The sequence below is a fragment of the Rhinopithecus bieti genome, unplaced genomic scaffold (genome assembly GCF_001698545.2).
Source record: "Rhinopithecus bieti isolate Rb0 unplaced genomic scaffold, ASM169854v2 scaffold_6380, whole genome shotgun sequence".
NCBI classification, from domain to species: domain Eukaryota; kingdom Metazoa; phylum Chordata; class Mammalia; order Primates; family Cercopithecidae; genus Rhinopithecus; species Rhinopithecus bieti.
The window spans coordinates 11,355,450-11,372,668 of record NW_016806642.1 but is presented as its reverse complement, the minus strand read 5'-3'; the positions used below and the strand labels follow the sequence as shown (position 1 = coordinate 11,372,668).

The following is a 17,219-nucleotide window of genomic DNA, read 5'->3' as shown; positions in this document are numbered from 1 at the left end:
GAAGTCAGTGAGATCACGAACCCACCAGAAGGAAGAAACTCCGGACACATCTGAACATCTGAAGGAACAAACTCTGGACACACCATCTTTAAGAACTGTTAACACTCACCACGAGGGTCTGCAGCTTCATTCTTGCAGTCAGCGAGACCAAGAACCAACTGGCAGGAACCAATTCCGGACACATTTTGGCGACCCAGATGGGACTATCGACTATTGTCAAGCAGTGAGAACCATTGGACCCCTTTTGCTTGCTATTCTATCCTATTTTTCCTTAGAATTTGGGGGCTAAATACCGGGCACCTGTCAGCCAGTTAAAAGTGACTAATGCGGCTGCCGTACTAAAGACACAGGTATCAGGCTTTCTGGGAAAGGGCTTTCTAACAATCCCCAACTCTTCAGAGTTGGGAGCGTTGGTTTGCCTGGAACCAGCTTCCACTTTTTGTGTACTTCTGGGCTGAGCCGAGGGTCAACAGAGAGGAAAGCAATTCAGTTCCAGGGTCGCAACAACAAGTTGGTTGACCCTGCGGCCATGAGCGGAACTCTGAAAGTCATGTCGCCCAAGTGAAAACCGCCCATCTATCCTATTTATCCTGACGCTTGCCTCCTGGGTCCTAACACCCGTCAGACAAACTTCCTCTCACCTCTCTTCTCTGAGGCTAGTCCCACTTCTAAAAACCACTTCCTGTCTCTGGTGCTTTTCTAGTTTATCCTGTAAGAATGATTTCTAGTATAAACTCCAGGACTCTATTCCCTTCTTTAGGCACCCAGGCTTACAAATCAGAAAGACATAATTTTTGCCCAAAGCCCTGTCATAGGGGAGACTTTCTGGAATTTTAGGATCCCTCCTCAGACAAGCAGGCCTAACAAAAACTAATTCTGAAGCTAGGATATGGGGAGCTTCAGAAATGATATCATTTCTATTCAAGTGAGGACAAAAGATGTCACTCTTCCAACCCTGGAGATCCCTTCCCTCCCTCAGGGTATAGACCTCCACTTCATTTTTGGGGCATAACATCATTATAGGACAGGGGTAAAGTCCCAATACTAACATGAGTATGCTTAGGACTCTAATAGGTTTTCAAGAATGCGTCAAAAAGGGCTACTAAATCCGATTTTCCTCAGTCCTCTTTGTGGTCTAGGAGGACAGGCAAGGTTACAGGTTTTCGAGAATGCAGTGGTAAGGGCCACTAAATCCAATATTCCTTGGTCCTCTTTGTGGTCTAGGAAGAAAACTAGTGTTTCTGCTGCTGCACTGGTGAGCACAACTATTTCGATCAGCAGGGTCCAGGGACTGCTGCAGGTTCTTGGGCAAGAGATGTTTCTACTCCTGTGTCGGTGAGTGCAACTATTCCAATCAGCAGGGTCCAGGGACCATTGCAGGTTCTTGGGCAAGAGGTGTTTCTGCTGCCGTGTCGTCGGTGAGTGCAACTAATAAAATCAGCAGGGTCCAGGGGCCATTGTGGGTTCCTGGGCAAGAGGTGTTTCTGCTGCTGCATTGGTGAGCTCAACTATTCTGATCAGCAGGGTCCAGGGACCATTGTGGATTCTCGGACAAGAGGCGTTTCTGCTGCTGTGTTGGTGAGTGCAACTATTCTGATCATCAGGATCCAGGGACCATTGCAGGTTCTTGGGCAAGAGGTGTTTCTGCTGCTGCGTTGGTGAGCGCATCTATTCCGATCAGCAGGGTCCAGGGACCATTGTGGGTTCTTGGGCAGGTGAAGAAACAAACAAATGAAAACCACGTGCGGTTTTGTGTTTGATGGGACACACTCAGGCAGCAACAGGCTCACCCTTAAAATGTATCCTAAGCCATTGGGACCAATTTGACCTGCAAACCCTGAAGAAGAGGTACCTCATTATTCTCTCCCTGATGGGGAAAAATAGCCACCTGAGGGACGTATAAATCACAATACTATCCTGCAGCTTGACCTTTTCTGTAAGACGGAAAGCAAATGGAGTGAAATACTTTATGTCCAAGCTTTCTTTTCATTGAAGGAAAATACACAACTATGTAAAGCTTGCAATTTACAACCCACAGGAGGACATTTCAGCTTACCCCCAAATCCTAACCTCCCTATAGCTCCCGTTCCTATTAATGATAAGCCTCCTCTAATCTCCCCCACCCAGAAGGAAACAAGCAAAGAAATCTTCAAAGGACCACAGAAACCCCCAGGCTATTGGTAATATCCCCTGCAAGCTGTAGGAAGAAGAGAATTTGGCCCAACCCAGGTACATGTTCCCTTCTCCCTCTCTGATTTGAAGCAGATCAAGACAAACGTGAGGAAGTTTTCAGATGATCCTGAAAGGTACACAGATGTCCTACACAGTCTAGGGCAAATCTTCTATCTCACTTGGAGAGATGTCATGCTATTGTTAGGTCAAACCCTGGCATTTAATGAAAATAATGCGACTTTAGCTGCAGCCCGAGAGTTTGGAGATACCTGGTATCTTAGTCAAGTAAATGATAGAATGACAGCCAAAGAAAGGGACAAATTCCCTACCAGTCAGTAAGCCATCCCCAGTATGGATCCCCATTGGGACCTTGACTTAGATCATGGGGACTAGAGTTGTAAACATCTGTTGACCTGTGTTCTAGAAGGACCAAGGAGAATTAGGAAAAACCCATGAATTATTCAATGATGTCCATCATAACTCAGGGAAAGGAAGAAAATCCTTCTGCCTTCCTCGAGCAGCTACAGGAGGCCTTAAGAAAATATAGTCCCCTGTCACCCGACTCACTAGAGGGTCAATTGATCCTAAAAGATAAGTTTATTACCCAATCAGCCACAGATATCAGAACAAAACTCCAAAAGCAAGCCCTGGGCCCTGAACAAAATCTGGAAGCATTATTAAACCTGGCAACCTTGGTGTTCTATAATAGGGACCAAGAGGAACATGCCCAAAAGGAAAAGCAAGATCAGAGAAAGGCCCCAGACTTAGTCATGGCCCTGAGACAAACAAACCTTGGTGGTTCAGAGAGGACAGAAAATGGAGCAAGCCAATCACCTGGTGGGGCTTGTTACCAGTGTGGTTTACAAGGACACCTTAAAAAAGACTGTCCAACAAGAAACAAGCCACCCACTCGTCCATGTCCGCTATGAGGAGGCAATCACTGGAAGGCACACTGCCCCAGAAGGCAAAGGTTCTCTGGGCCAGAAGCCCCCAACCAGATGATCCAACAACAGGACTGAGAATGCCCAGGGCAAGCACCAGCTCATGTCATCACCATCAAATGAGCCCCAGGTATATTTAACCATTGAGGACCAGGAAATTGACTTCTTCCTGGACACTGCCATGGCCTTCTCAGTGTTAATCTCCTATCCAGGACGACTGTCCTCAAGGTCAGTTACCATTCAAGGAATCGTGGGACAACCTCTAACCAGGTATTTCTCCACCTCCTTGGTTGTAATTGGGAGACTTTGCTCTTTTCATATGCTTTTCTTGTTATGCCTGAAAGTCCCACACCCTTATTAGGGAGGGATATATTAGCCAAAGCTGGAGCTATTATCTACAGGAATATGGGGAACAAGTTACCCATTTGCTGTCCCCTACTTGAGGAGGGAATCAACCCTGAAGTCTAGGCATTGGAAGGACAATTTGGAAGGGCAAAAAATGTCTGCCCAGTCCAAATCAGGCTAAAAGACCCCACCACTTTTCCTTATCAAAGGCAATATCCCAATATCTCTTAAAGCCTGAAGCTCATAAAGGATTACAGGATATGATTAAACATTTAAAAATTCAAGGCTTAGTAAGGAAATGCAGAAGTCCCTGCAATACTCCAATTCTAGGAGTACAAAAACCAAATGGTCAGTGGAGGTTAGTGCAAGATCTTAGACTCATCAATGAGATGGTAATTCCTCTATATCCCATTGTACTCAACCCCTATACCCTGCTCTTTTAAATGCCAGAGGAAGCAGAATGATTCACTGTTCTGGACCTTAAGGATGCCTTCTTCTGTATTCCCCTGTACTCTGTCTCCACGTTTCTCTTTGCCTTTGAGGATCCCACAGACCACACATCCCAACTTACATGGACGGTCCTGCCCCAAGGGTTTAGGGATGGCCCTCATCTGTTTGGTCAGGCACTGGCCCAAGATCTAGGCCACTTCTCAAATCCAGGCACTCTGGTCCTTCAGTATGTGGATGATTTACTTTTGGCTACCAGTTTGGAGGCCTCATGTCAGCAGGCTACTCTAGATCTCTTGAACTTTCTAGTTAATCAAGAGTACAAGGTTTCTAGGTCAAAGGCCCAGCTTTGCCTACAGCAGGTCAAATATCTAGGCCTAATCTTAGCCAGAGGGACCAGGGCCCTCAGCAAGGAACGAATACAGCCTGTACTGGTTTCTCCTCACCCTAAGACACTAAAACAGCTCTGAGGGTTCCTTGGAATCACTGGCTTTTGCCGACTGTGGATCCCCAGATAAAGCAAGATAGCCAGGCCCCTCTATACTCCAATCAAGGAGACCCAGAGGGCAAATATTCATCTAGTAGAATGGGAACCAGAAGGAAAAACAGCCTTCAAAAACATATAGACTTCTCTTTATATGTCACAGAGAGAGCAGGGATAGCTCTTGGAGTCCTTACTCAGACTCGTGGGACAACCACACAACCAGTGGCATACCTAAGTAAGGAAATTGATGTAGTAGCAAAAGGCTGGCCTTATTGTTTATGGGTAGTTGTGGCAGTGGCTGTCTTAGTGTCAGAGGCTATCAAAATAATACAAGGAAAGGATCTCATTGGACTACTCATTATGCAAATGGCATACTAGGTGTCAAAGGTTTATGGCTATCAGACAACTGCCTATTTAGATACCAGGCACTACTCCTTGAGGGACCTGTGCTTCAAATATGTACATGCGTAGCCCTCAACCCTGCCACTTTTGTCCCAGAGAATGGGGAATCAATTGAGCATGACTGCCAACAAATTATAGTTCAGACTTATGCTGGCCGAGATGATCTCTTAGAAGTCCCCTTAGCTAATCCTGACCTTAACCTATGTACTGAGGGAAGTTCATTTGTGGAGAATGGGATATGAAGGGCAGGTTATGCCATAGTTAGTGATGTAACTGTACTTGAAAGTAAGCCTCTTCCCCCAGGGACCAGTGCCCAGTTAGCAGAACTAATGGCACTTACCCGAGCCTTAGAACTAGGAAAAGGAAAAAGAATAAATGTATATACAGATAGCAAGTGTGCTTAACTAATCCTGCATGCCCATGCTGCAATATGGAAAGAAAAGGAGTTCCTAACCTCTGGGGGAACCCCATTAAATACCACAAGGAAATTATGGAGTTATTGCATGGAGTGCAAAAACCCAAGGAGATGGCAGCCTTATACTGCCAAAGCCATCAGAAAGGTGAAGGAGAAATGGTAGGAGGAAGCCACTGGGCAGATGCTGAGGCCAAAATTGCTGCCAGGTGGAACCTCCCATTAGAAATACCTATGGAAGGATGCTTGGTACAGAACAACCCTCTCCAAGAGATTAAGCCCCAGTATTCCCCAACTGAAACAGAATGGGGACTTTCATGGAGGCATAGTTTTCTCCCCTCGGGGTGGTTCATGACAGAAGAAGGAAAGGTACTTATACCTGAAGCCAGTCAGTGGAATTACACCCTACAACTTCAAACCCCAACTGATCATAGTAACTGCTGAGTCACCCAAACAGCTCCATTCAGACGGCTTGTCCACTTCTCAGGGCCTCCAAAAATCATCTTCTCCTCCCTGCTTAACAAACAGTCCAGATTTTGTCATGGCAAACATACTCCCTGCATGACCATTCACCCCTGAACCCCCTGCAGCAGTGCCCCCACCAGTAGTGAATGCCTTCTCATCCCCTCTTTTAATCACTCTCTTGAATGGTTCCTAGTAGATACAAAACGGTTTTTTCTCCAGTGGGAAAATAGAACCCAGGAAGCCACTCAGTTTGTTCCCAACACCCCTTTCCAGCCGCTCACCGGAGCTACCTTGGCAAGTACTCTAGGAGTAAGGGAAAGTGGAAACAACAAACTCACACACCTTTTTAACGAACACAACCAGTTCTGTCTACCCAGCCAAGGTATATTCTTTTTGTGTGGAATGTCAACCTATATCTGCCTCTCCACTAACTGGAAAGGCAACTGCACCTTAGTCTTTCTAACTCCCAACATTAACATTACCCCAGGAAATCAGACCCTATCAGTACCCCTCAAAGCTCAAGTCCGTCAATGCGGAGCCATACAACTAATACCCCTACTTATAGGGTTAGGAATGGCTACTGCTACAGGAACCAGAATAGCCAGTTTATCTACTTCATTATCCTACTACCACACACTCTCAAAGGATTTCTCAGACAGTTTGCAAGAAATAACGAAATCTATCCTTACTCTACAATCCCAAATAGAGTCTTTGGCAGCAGCGACTCTCCAAAACTGCCGAGGCCTAGACCTCCTCACTGCTGAGAAAGGAGGACTCTCACCTTCTTAGGAGAAGAGTATTGTTTTTACACTAACCAGTCAGGGATAGTACAAGATGTCGCCCGGCATTTACAGGAAAATACTTCTGAAATCAAACAATGCCTTTCAAACTCTTATACCAACTTCTGGAGTTGGGCGACATGGCATCTCCCATTTCTAGGTCCTGTGACACCCATCTTGCTATTACTTGCCTTTGGGCCCTGTATTTTTAATCTCCTTGTCAAATTTGTTTCCTCTAAGGTTGAGGCCATCAAGCTACGATGGTCTTACAAATGGAACCCCAAATGAGCTCAACTAACAACTTCTACTGAGGATCCCTGGACCGACCTGCTGGTCCTCTGACTGGCCTAAAGAGTTCCCCTCTGGAGGATGCTACAACTGCAGAGCCCCTTCTTCACCCCTATCCAGCAGGAAGTAGCTAGAGTGGTAACTGCCCAATTCCCCACAGCAGTTGGGGTGTCCTGTTTAGACAGGGGATTGAGAGGTGAAGCCAGCTGGGCTTCTGGGTCGGGTGGGGACTAGGAGAACTTTTTTGTCTAGCTAAAGGATTGTAAATGCACCAATTAGCACTCTGTAAAAATGCACCAATCAGCACTCTGTGTCTAAAGAATTGTAAATGCACCAATCAGCACTGTGTAAAAATGCACCAATCACTGCTCTATGTCTAGCTAAAGGATTGTAAATGCACCAACCAGCACTCTGTGTCTAGCTGAAGAATTGTAAATGCACCAATCAGCACTCTGTAAAAACGCACCAATCAGCACTCTGTGTCTAGCTAAAGGACTGTAAATGCACCAATCAACACTCTGTAAAAACACAGCAATCAGTGCTGTGTCTAGCTAAAGGACTGTAAATGCACCAATCAGCACTCTGTAAAATGGACCAATCAGCAGGATGTAGGTGAGGCCAAATAAGGGAATAAAAATTGGCCACCTAAGCCAGCAGTAGCAACCGGCTCGGGTCCCCTTCCATGCTGTGGAAGCTTTATTCTTTCACTCTTCACAATAAATCTTGCTGCTGCTCACTCTTTGGGTCCGCATTACCTTTATGAGCTGTAACACTCATCACGAGGGTCTGGGGCTTCATTCCTGAAGTCAGCGAGACTACAAACTCACCAGGAGGAATAAACAACTCCAGATATGCCACCTTTAAGAACTGTAACACTCACTGCGAAGGTCGGCAGCTTCACTCCTGAAGTCAGCGAGACCACGAACCCACAGGAAGGAAGAGAGTCTAGACACATCTGAACATCTGAAGGAATGAACTCCAGACACACCACCTTTAAGAACTGTAACACTCACTGCGAGGGTCCACGGCTTCGTTCTTGAAGTCAGGAAGACCAAGAACCCACTGGAAAGAACCAATTCCGAACACACTAACACTTGTTATTATTTGACTTTTTGATAATAGCCATTCTGTTCAGTATTTCATTCAGTGGTTTTAACTTGCATTTCCCTAATAACTGGTGATGTTCATACTCTTTTTGCATGCTTATTAACCATATTTTCTTTGGTAAAATATCTATTCAAAACTTTTGCCCATTTTTAAATTGTTTGTCTTGTGCTAGGTTTTACACATAAATTTTTTGCTACTGCATTGAAGTCAATATAATCCTCCCTTTTGCAGATGTATAAACTGAGTCAGAAAGTCAACCCAAATGTCCATCTGCTGACAGGACTGGATTAAGAAAATGTGGCACATATACCCATGGAATACTATGCAGCCATAAAAAAAGGATGAGTTTGCGTCCTTTGTAGGGACATGGATGCAGCTGGAAACTCATCATTCTTAGGCCAAACTATCCACCAAGACAGAAGAGAAAACCAAACACCGCATGTTCTCACTCCATAGGTGGGCTGGGAACTGAACAATGAGATCACTTGGGACCTCGGGAAGGGGAACATCACACACTGGGGCCTATCATGGGGAGGGGGGAGGAGGGAGGGATGCCTTGGGGAGTTATACATGATATAAATGATGGAATTGATGGTGTGCTGACGAGTTGATGGGTGCAGCACCACCAAACATGGCATAGTATACATATGTAAACAAACCTGCACAGTTATGCACATGTACCCTAAACACTTACAGTATAATAAAAAAAAAGAAAAGAAAAAAAGAAAAAAAAAAAAAAAAGAAAGTTAAATAACTCTCTCGAGATCATCCTTCAAGTTAATAATGGCAGTAGTTCTTCTGGCTCCAAAGCCTCAGGTTATTATCTCTACTGAAGTTGCAATCTGGTGATCAGAGGCTGATCACAGCCCACAGATGTGTCTATATGCGTCACACCATAAAAAATATATAACCAAGGCTTTTAAAAGGAAGCATTCACATAGAAATCCAGGTTTCTGGCTTCTTGTGAAATGATGGAAGATCTAACAGCACTGGGCTCACATTCCACATTCTTAACGGAATTCCAAAAGCATTCTATAAGAGCTGGATAGCCATCACCCCCTCCAGACAGACCCTGTACATTGAGCCACATATAATCTGACCTCTATGTCATTCACTGATGTTCTTAACCCTGTAGGCATTTGAGTGGGAGTCATATCAACAAGGTGGGTATGCTCCGTGCCATCTTAGAAAGCACTTCTTTACATAGGTGAAGAAAACCTAGCTCACTTAGACTATATGCATGTAAAAAACAGATAAAGTACAGACTGTGGCAAAAAAGTCTGTAATTTAAAACAGTACTCACTATAGATAAAGCTTCCCTGGGGGCAGTCATGTAAAAAAAAATAGGTTTAATCCTTTCTCTTCAAATCCAATATGTAAAACGTTATTAAAAACTGGGGTTTCTCTGACTGAATAAAAGATGGAATTGGTCTCTTAGTCCATTTTGTGTGACTATAACAGAATACCTGGGACTGAGTAATGCGTAATGAACAGAAATTTATTGGCTCACAGTCTGGAGGCTGGGGAAACCAATAGCAAGGTGCCGGCCTCTACTGAGGGCCTTTTTGCTTTACCATCACAAGGCAGAAGGCAAGAGGGCAAGAGGGCAAGAGAACAAGTGGGGACCAGACTCAGCCTTTTATAACAGCATTAATTCCACCAGTGAGGGCAGAGCCCTCATGGCCTAATCACTACTTAAAAGTTCCACCTCGGGCGGGGCACTTTGGCTCACTCCTGTAATCCCAGCACTTTGGGAGGCAGAGGTGGGAGGATCATGAGGTCAGGAGATCAAGACCATCCTGGCTAACACGGTGAAACCCTGTCTCTACTAAAAATACAAAAAATTAGCCAGGTGTGGTGGCAGGCGCCTGTAGTCCCAGCTACTCAGGAGGCCGAGGCAGGAGAATGGAGTGAACCCAGGAGGCAGAGCTTGCAGTGAGCCGAGATCGCGCCATGCACCCAGCCTGGGCGACAGAGTGAGACTCCATCTCAAAAAAAAAGAAAGAAAGAAAGAAAAAAGTCCCACCTCTCAACACTGTTACAATGGTAACTAAATTTCAATATGAGTTTTTCAGGGTACAGACATTTAAACTATAGGAATTAGAGCCCTATTATTAATTGTATTTTACAGAAGAAGAAACTGGGGCTCAGATAAGTTCAATAACTAGCCCAGAATCACACAGCTGGCAGGAAAATGATACAGCTAGAACTCAACCTAAAGTCTGTGGGAGCCAAGGTCAGCACTCTACCTGCACCAGAGCTGCCCACTGTGGGCTGTTCTTCTCACTTAGAACAAAAGCCACCTTATAACTTTTGTGTGTCCAGTTCCACACACAATACCTGCCATATAAAAGATACTCTCTCTCTGTTTATTTGATAAATGAATTAAAATGCTCCACAAATATTTGCGAAAAAATGTTACATTTTAATTTGGTTGCCAAAATTAAGGCTCAGATGAAAGAAAAAAATAAGTTTAATATAACTGTCTTAATATAGTGAAATATTCAAGTGTTATTGAGGGAAAAAGAATCATACATTAACTCAGCATTGTTTTACGTACAGGGAATTGTGCTTGCTGTTAGGAGAGAGTTGAGGGACCATAATACACAATGCCTGTTGTACCTTAGATTTAGGGAGATAATGAGGAAGCAAACTGATATGAAGTACCTAGCCACCCTACTTACTCTGTTTCCTTTAAGTCCCACAACAACTCTGCAAAGTATATATAAACATTCTCATCTCATTCCCAAGAATGAAAACACAATGGCCTGCTCAGGGTTACCCATACTTGATGAAACTGTCTGACTCCAAACCCATTTGTTTGCACTATATCACAAAAGATTTGAAAATTTACATTGGTGATCCAAGAATTAAATAAAAACAGAGAAAAACAGCATTGGAACTGTTACAAGCCAGTCCAAAATTCACTTCAGATGTGCTCTGACATAAAAGAAGAGTGATTTTCTTAGCCTCTATTTTTTCATCCATGAAATGGCCTCCCCACAGTGGGGTTGTAAAGCTCAGTTGCTTCAGTGGATGTAGAAGGGTCTTTGAAGTAGAAAGTATAAGGTTAGTGGACCTTAAGCCCTTGCAATACGGATTCTGTTCTCTCAGCATTTTCAAAACTGTTACTTCCAAAATCACCAGTAACCTCTTACTAATTAAAGTAGTAACCTTCTCTCAATCTTTTCCAATCACACTCACCCTGAAACCATTTGGACATACTTGCCTGATTCTGCTCCTCCCTTCCGTTCTGAAACCAATCCTTTCCATCTCATCTCTGTGTATCTGTCTCTGAAGCACAGAAAACACATACACACATGCACACATATGCTGTTATGGGCTGAACTGTGCCCTCCAAAATTTCAGATGCTGAAGTCCTGATCTCTAATACCTCTGAACGTGACCTTGTTTGGAAATAGGATCTTTCCAGAAATAATCAAGTTAAACTGAGTTTGCTTCAGTGGATGCGGAAGGGCCTTTTACATGGAAAAACTGCTATAAAGAAGAACTGAGAAAATGTATTTCCAGTGCTCAACACAAGGATGGGGACTGGTTTATAGTAAGCATGGTAAATGGTAGCTATTATCAGTAGTAGAAGCTTTCTGATGTTTTATAGTCAGAGATGAGCAAACTTTTCTAAAAAGGGACAGATAGTAAATCTCTTAGGTTTTTCAAGATGAAGTCTGTCACATTTTCTCCTTTGTTTCCTGTTTGTCTGCTTTTTTTGTTTACCACTATTAAAAAATGCAAAAACCATTCTTGTTTGTGGGCTGTACACAAACTGAATGCAGGCCAAATTTAACCCTTGCCAATTCCTGGCTAGAATCTCCAGTCCAGTGTTAAATAGAGATGGTGAGACCAGACTTCCTGTTTTGTTCCTGATCTGAAATGAAAGGCATTCAGTCTTTCACCATTAAGTACGACATTAGCTCTAGCTTTTAAGATAGAAGGTTAGGTTTTCTTAGATATGGTTTATCAGCTAGAAGAAGTTCCTTCTGCTCCTAATTACTGAAAGTTTTATAATAAATAGGTGTTGAATTTTGTCAAATACGTTTTGGCATGTATTGAGATGATTATATGGTTTTGTCCTTTAATTCATTCATATGGTATATTATATTAAATAATTTATGGATGTTAAACCAATCTTGTATTCCTGAGAGAAATTTCACTAGATCATGAAGTAGAATCTCTTTTTCTATATGTTTCTGAATTCGGTTTCCTAATATGATCTTGAGAAGTTTTGCATCCATATTTATGAGGAATATGGATCTATTGTTTAACTTTCTTGTAATATATTTGTCTGACTTTGATATCAAGTTAACACTGGCCTCATAAAAATAATTGTGAAGTGTTTCCTCCTCTTCTAATATTTTGGAAGAGTTTGCAACCAATTGGCATTAATTCTTCTTTAAATATTTGTTAGAATTCACCAGTAAAGTCATCTAGACTGGGGCTTTTCTTTGTCAGAAAATCTTTAATTACTAATTCATTTTCTTTGCTTGTTACAATCTATTCACGTTTTCAATCTTTGAGTCAATTGTGCTAAATTTGTATCTTTCTAGGAATTTCTTCATTTCATGTAAGATGTCTAAATTTTTTGGCATAAAGTTGTTCACAGAATTTCCTTAAGCCTCGTAATTTCTGTAAGGTGGTTAGTAACATCATCTCTTTCATTCCAATTTTCTTCATTTGCCTTTTGTCTCTTCTATTCTGGATCAGTATAGTAAAAGTTTCATACATTTTATTGATATTTTCATTAAATTTTTAGTTTTGTTGATTTTCTCTATTTTTTTCTGTTTCCTATTTCACTGTTTTCCACTCTAATTTGTATTACAGTTGGTCCTTCATATCCATAGGCTCTACATCATTGGATTCAGCCAACTGTGGATTGAAAATATTTGAAAAAAGACAATAAAAGCAATACAATTATAAAATAATATAAATTTTAAAATTTACAGTGTAACAAGTATTTACATAGAATTTACATTAGGTGCTATAAGTAATCTAGAGATGGGTTAAAGTATATAGGAGGTTATATGCAAATGCTATGCCATTTTATATAAGGGACTTGGGTATCCAGATTTTGCTATTTGCAAGGGATCCTGGAAACAATCCCCCCCCAGATACCAAAAAACAACTGTATTTCCTTACTTCTATTTGCTTTGGGTTTGAATTGCTCTTATTTTTCTAGTTTTTTTACAGTGGAAATGTAGGTCACTGGTCTGAGATCTTTCCTTTTTCTTTTCTTTTTTTTTTTTTTTTTTTTTTGAGATAGGATCACACTTTATTGCCCAGGCTGGAGTGCAATGGTATAATAACAGCTCACTGCAGCCTCAACTTCCTGGGCTTAAGTGATCCTCTAACATTAGGCACCAGAGTAACTGGGACTACAGGTGCATGCCACCATCCCAGGCTAATTTTTAAAAAATTTTCACAGAGATGAGCTCTCACTATGTTGCCCAGGCTGGTCTCAAACTTCTGAGCTCAAGCAATCCTCCCGCCTTGGCTTCCCTAAGTGCTGGGATTACAGAGATGAGCCACTGTGGCTGGCCTCCTTTATTCTAATATAGGCATTAAAAGTTATAATTTTCCTCTACGTACTGCCTGAGCTGGACCCCACAAATTTTGATGTGTGATTTCATTCTTTTTCAGTATAAAATATTTCCTAATTTCCTCTGTGATTTATTAATTCACAGTTTATTTAGAACTGTACTAATTTCCAAATATTTGTGGATTTCCCAAATTTCTTTCAGTTGTTGATTTTTAATGTGATACTGGTTTTGTTGGACAACATACTTTTCATAACTTCAATTATTTTCAATTTATTGAGACCCCTTTTATGCTCTACCACACATCTATTCTAAATAATTGTTTTATGTGTGCTTGAAAAGAATATGTATTCTGCTGCTGTTGGATGGACTGCTCTACAGATACTAGTTAGGTCAAAATAATTGATAGTGTTCAAATTCTCCATATAACTGCTGATTTTCTTTCTAGTTGGCCTATCAATTATTAAGAGTATGATATGGAGATCTCCAACTATTATTACAGAATTGCCTATTTCTCCCTTCAGTTCTTCTGTTTTTAGTTCATGTATTTTGGGACTCTGTTGTTAGGTGCATATATATTTTAATTGTTCCGTTTTCCTGACACCTTGTACATCTTGTTTTTAGTAAAACTTTTTGTCTTAAAGTCTATTTCTTTGACATTAGTATGATGACTCCAGCTCTATTTGGGTTGTTTGCATAGTATATCTTTTTCCATTATTTTACTTTTCAACGTATTTGACTCAATCTAAAATATGTGTCTTGGATACAGCATATAGTAAGATCTTCTTTTATTATCCAGTCTGACAATCTGCTTTTTGATAGAAATGCTTAATTCATTTACATCTAATGTAACTGTTGATATGGATAGATTTACATCTGCATTTTGATACTTGTTTTCTGTATGTCTCAGGATTTTTGTGCTCCTCCTTAATTGCCTTCTCCTGTGTAAGATAGATATTTTCTACTGTACCATTTTAACTCCTTGTTGGATTTATTTATACATTTTGAGTTGTTTTCTTAATAAATTTTCCAGGGATTTCAGCATGCACCTTAACTTTTCGTAATATACTCTGGATTAATACTAACTTACTTCTGCTAAAATATGGAAATTTTGTTAAAATATATCTCCATTTTCTTTTGCCTTCTTTGTGTTATTATAGTCATATATATCATATGTTATAAGCCCAACAATACATTTTAAGTTATTATGTCATACAATTTTCTTTTAAATCAGTTTTGAGAAAAGAAACATGTATTTATTGTCTTTTATATTTATCTACATAATTAACTTACAAGTGCTCTTTATTTCTCCATGAATTCAAGTTATCATCTAGTGTCATTTTCTTTCAGTCCAGAAAGCTTTCTTTACTCTTTCTCGTAAGTCAGGTCTGCTAGCCACAAATTCATTTAGTCTCTGTTTATCTGAGAATATCTTTGTGAAGAACAGTTTTGCTGGATATAGAATTCTTGGTTGCTAGGTTTTTGTCTTTCAGCACTTTGAATATGTCACAATTCTGCCTTCTGGCCTCTATTTCTAGTAGGAAGTCAGTTGAAAATCTTATTTTCATTCCTCTGTATACAGTGAGTGTCTTTTTACTTCTTGCTGATCTTAGAATTATTTCTTTATATTTGGTTTTCAATCATTTGACTATTATATATCTAAGTGTGATTTTTGTGTGTGTGTGTTTATCCTATTTGCAGTTCACTGAGGTTCTTGGATGTGAGGATTATTTTTTAAATTAAATTTGGTGAGGTTTTGGCCATTATTTCCTCAAATATTTTTCCCCCTTTCTTTCTTTCTTTCCTTCTTTTCCTTCTTTCTTTCTTTCTTTCTTTCTTTCTTTCTTTCTTTCTTTCTTTCTTTCTCTCTTTCTTTCTTCTATCTTTCTTTTCCTTATGAGAGTCCCATGAAACATATGTTGCTGTGCTTAATGGCGTTCTATGGGTCTCTGAGGCCCTGTTCATTTTTCTCTATTTGTTTTCTGTTCTTCCAATTGGATAAATCCTATTTATCTATCTTCAAGTTTACTAAATCTTTCTCCTGACATCTTGAATCTGCTGTTGAGCCCCTTGAGTAAATTTTTTTGTTTCAATTACTGTACTTTTCAGCTCCAGAACTTCCATTTGGTTCTTTTTTTGTGTAATTTATATCTCTTTATTGATATTCTCTAGTAAATTATTATAATAATACTTTCCGAAACATGGTTTTCTTTCACCTTTGAACAGATTTATAATAGTTGCTTTGAAGTCTTTTTCTGCTAAGTCCAAATCTGCATCCATCAAATATAGTATGTTTTGACTACTTTTTTTCTGAGTATGGGTCATATTTTCTTGCTTCTTTGCACATCTTGTTTTTTGTTGTTGTTTTACAAGTGATATTTTAAATAACATATTATAGGAATTCTGGATTCTGATTCTTCCCAGACGTTGTCATTATTTCTAGGATTTTTATTGTTGTTGTTATTTGTTCAGTGACTATGTTTGACTATTTCTGTAGAATTTGTCTCCCCCAGATTGCTCAGCCACTAATGTTTCCAATCAATTTTTCTTTTACTCCTCTTTTCATTTTAAGCCTGGGTTCTAGAGATTACCCCTGGTAAGCATAGTGTAGTAATCATGTTGATTGATCAGAGGTAGTACTTAAACACTGTGATTCAGTAACATTTCTACCCTTTGACAATGGATCTATATGTGGGTTGGAGAACACTTTCAACCTTCGGGAAATTTACAAATATGATGCAGTTTACTTTCTGATGTGCCTTCTTGCATCTCCTCTATACATTCATGAGGTCTCATATTCAGCCATGGATGAATAGTTAGTTAAGGCCTTCTCTGGTGTCTCCAGATTATGCACACAGCTGTGCCTATATGTGTAGCCTTCCAGAACAACAGCGATCAACAGGGATAGTGGCAGCTTATCAAGGTACACAATGGCTATCTCATTCTAGATCTCCCTGTTAAATTTTTGGCTAGTCTGTTGACTTGTGACTTGCAACCAGTATTGCAAATTGGCTTTTCCATTATTTGCCTTAGAGACTGCTATTGTTTTTAACAATAGCAATCTCTAAGGCATGCACACACTTAAAATCTAAGGCATGTGTGGACATGCACACACTTAAAATCAATCCTGTTTCTTTAGCTATAGGGTTTCTGCTTCTTTGCACATCTTGTTTGTTGTTGTTATTGTTTTACAGGTGATATTTTAGATGACATATTATAGGAATTCTGGATTCCGATTCTTCCCAGAAGTTGTTATTTCTAGGGTTTTTATTGTTGTTATTTGTTTAGTGACTTTATTTGACTAATTCTGTAGAATTTGTCTGTCCCAGATTGTACAGCCATTAATGCTTGGAATCAGTTTTTCTTTCATTTTCTTTTCATTTTTAAGCCTGTTAGATTGCCCTATTAAATTTTTGGCTAGTCTGTTGACTCGTGACTTGCAACCATTATTTCAAGTTGGCTTTTCAATTACTTGCCTTAAAGATTGCTATTGCTTTTAACAACACCCCTGGACATACACACACTCCAAATCAGTCCTGTTTCTCTAGCTATGGGGTTTCTAACTTTTAGCTTGCCCAGCCATTATAGAAGAACCCTATATGTTTCATAGGGTCAGGATTTGCTTTTAAGGGAGTAGAGAAGTCCTCTACCAGTTCAGAACTGCCTGGGACTTAGATGAAAAGTCTTTCTTATTCTGTAATTCAGTATTTTTAAAAAACCCACTTGCCTACAGATATAAATCACATCCTTCAACAACAGTTTTATTATTAATAGAAATAAAGATTTAAAATGTATATAATATATAATAATATATAATATGTATTT

General features: G+C 40.3%; 1 protein-coding gene and 1 long non-coding RNA gene across 2 annotated transcripts in view; one reads left to right on the top strand and one right to left on the bottom strand.

The window, feature by feature from the left end:
• The window catches only part of DAB1 (DAB adaptor protein 1), a 1,277,266-nt gene that overhangs the window by 1,183,423 nt on the left and 76,624 nt on the right, over window positions 1-17,219 (bottom strand). The gene's annotated exons all lie outside the window — the stretch shown is intronic.
• LOC108532930 (uncharacterized) overlaps window positions 14,927-17,219 on the top strand; it is a 21,872-nt gene continuing 19,579 nt past the window's right edge. The window contains exon 1 of the long non-coding RNA XR_001886594.1: window positions 14,927-14,975. This is a non-coding gene — a long non-coding RNA (uncharacterized LOC108532930). The remainder of the gene's footprint in view (window positions 14,976-17,219) is intronic.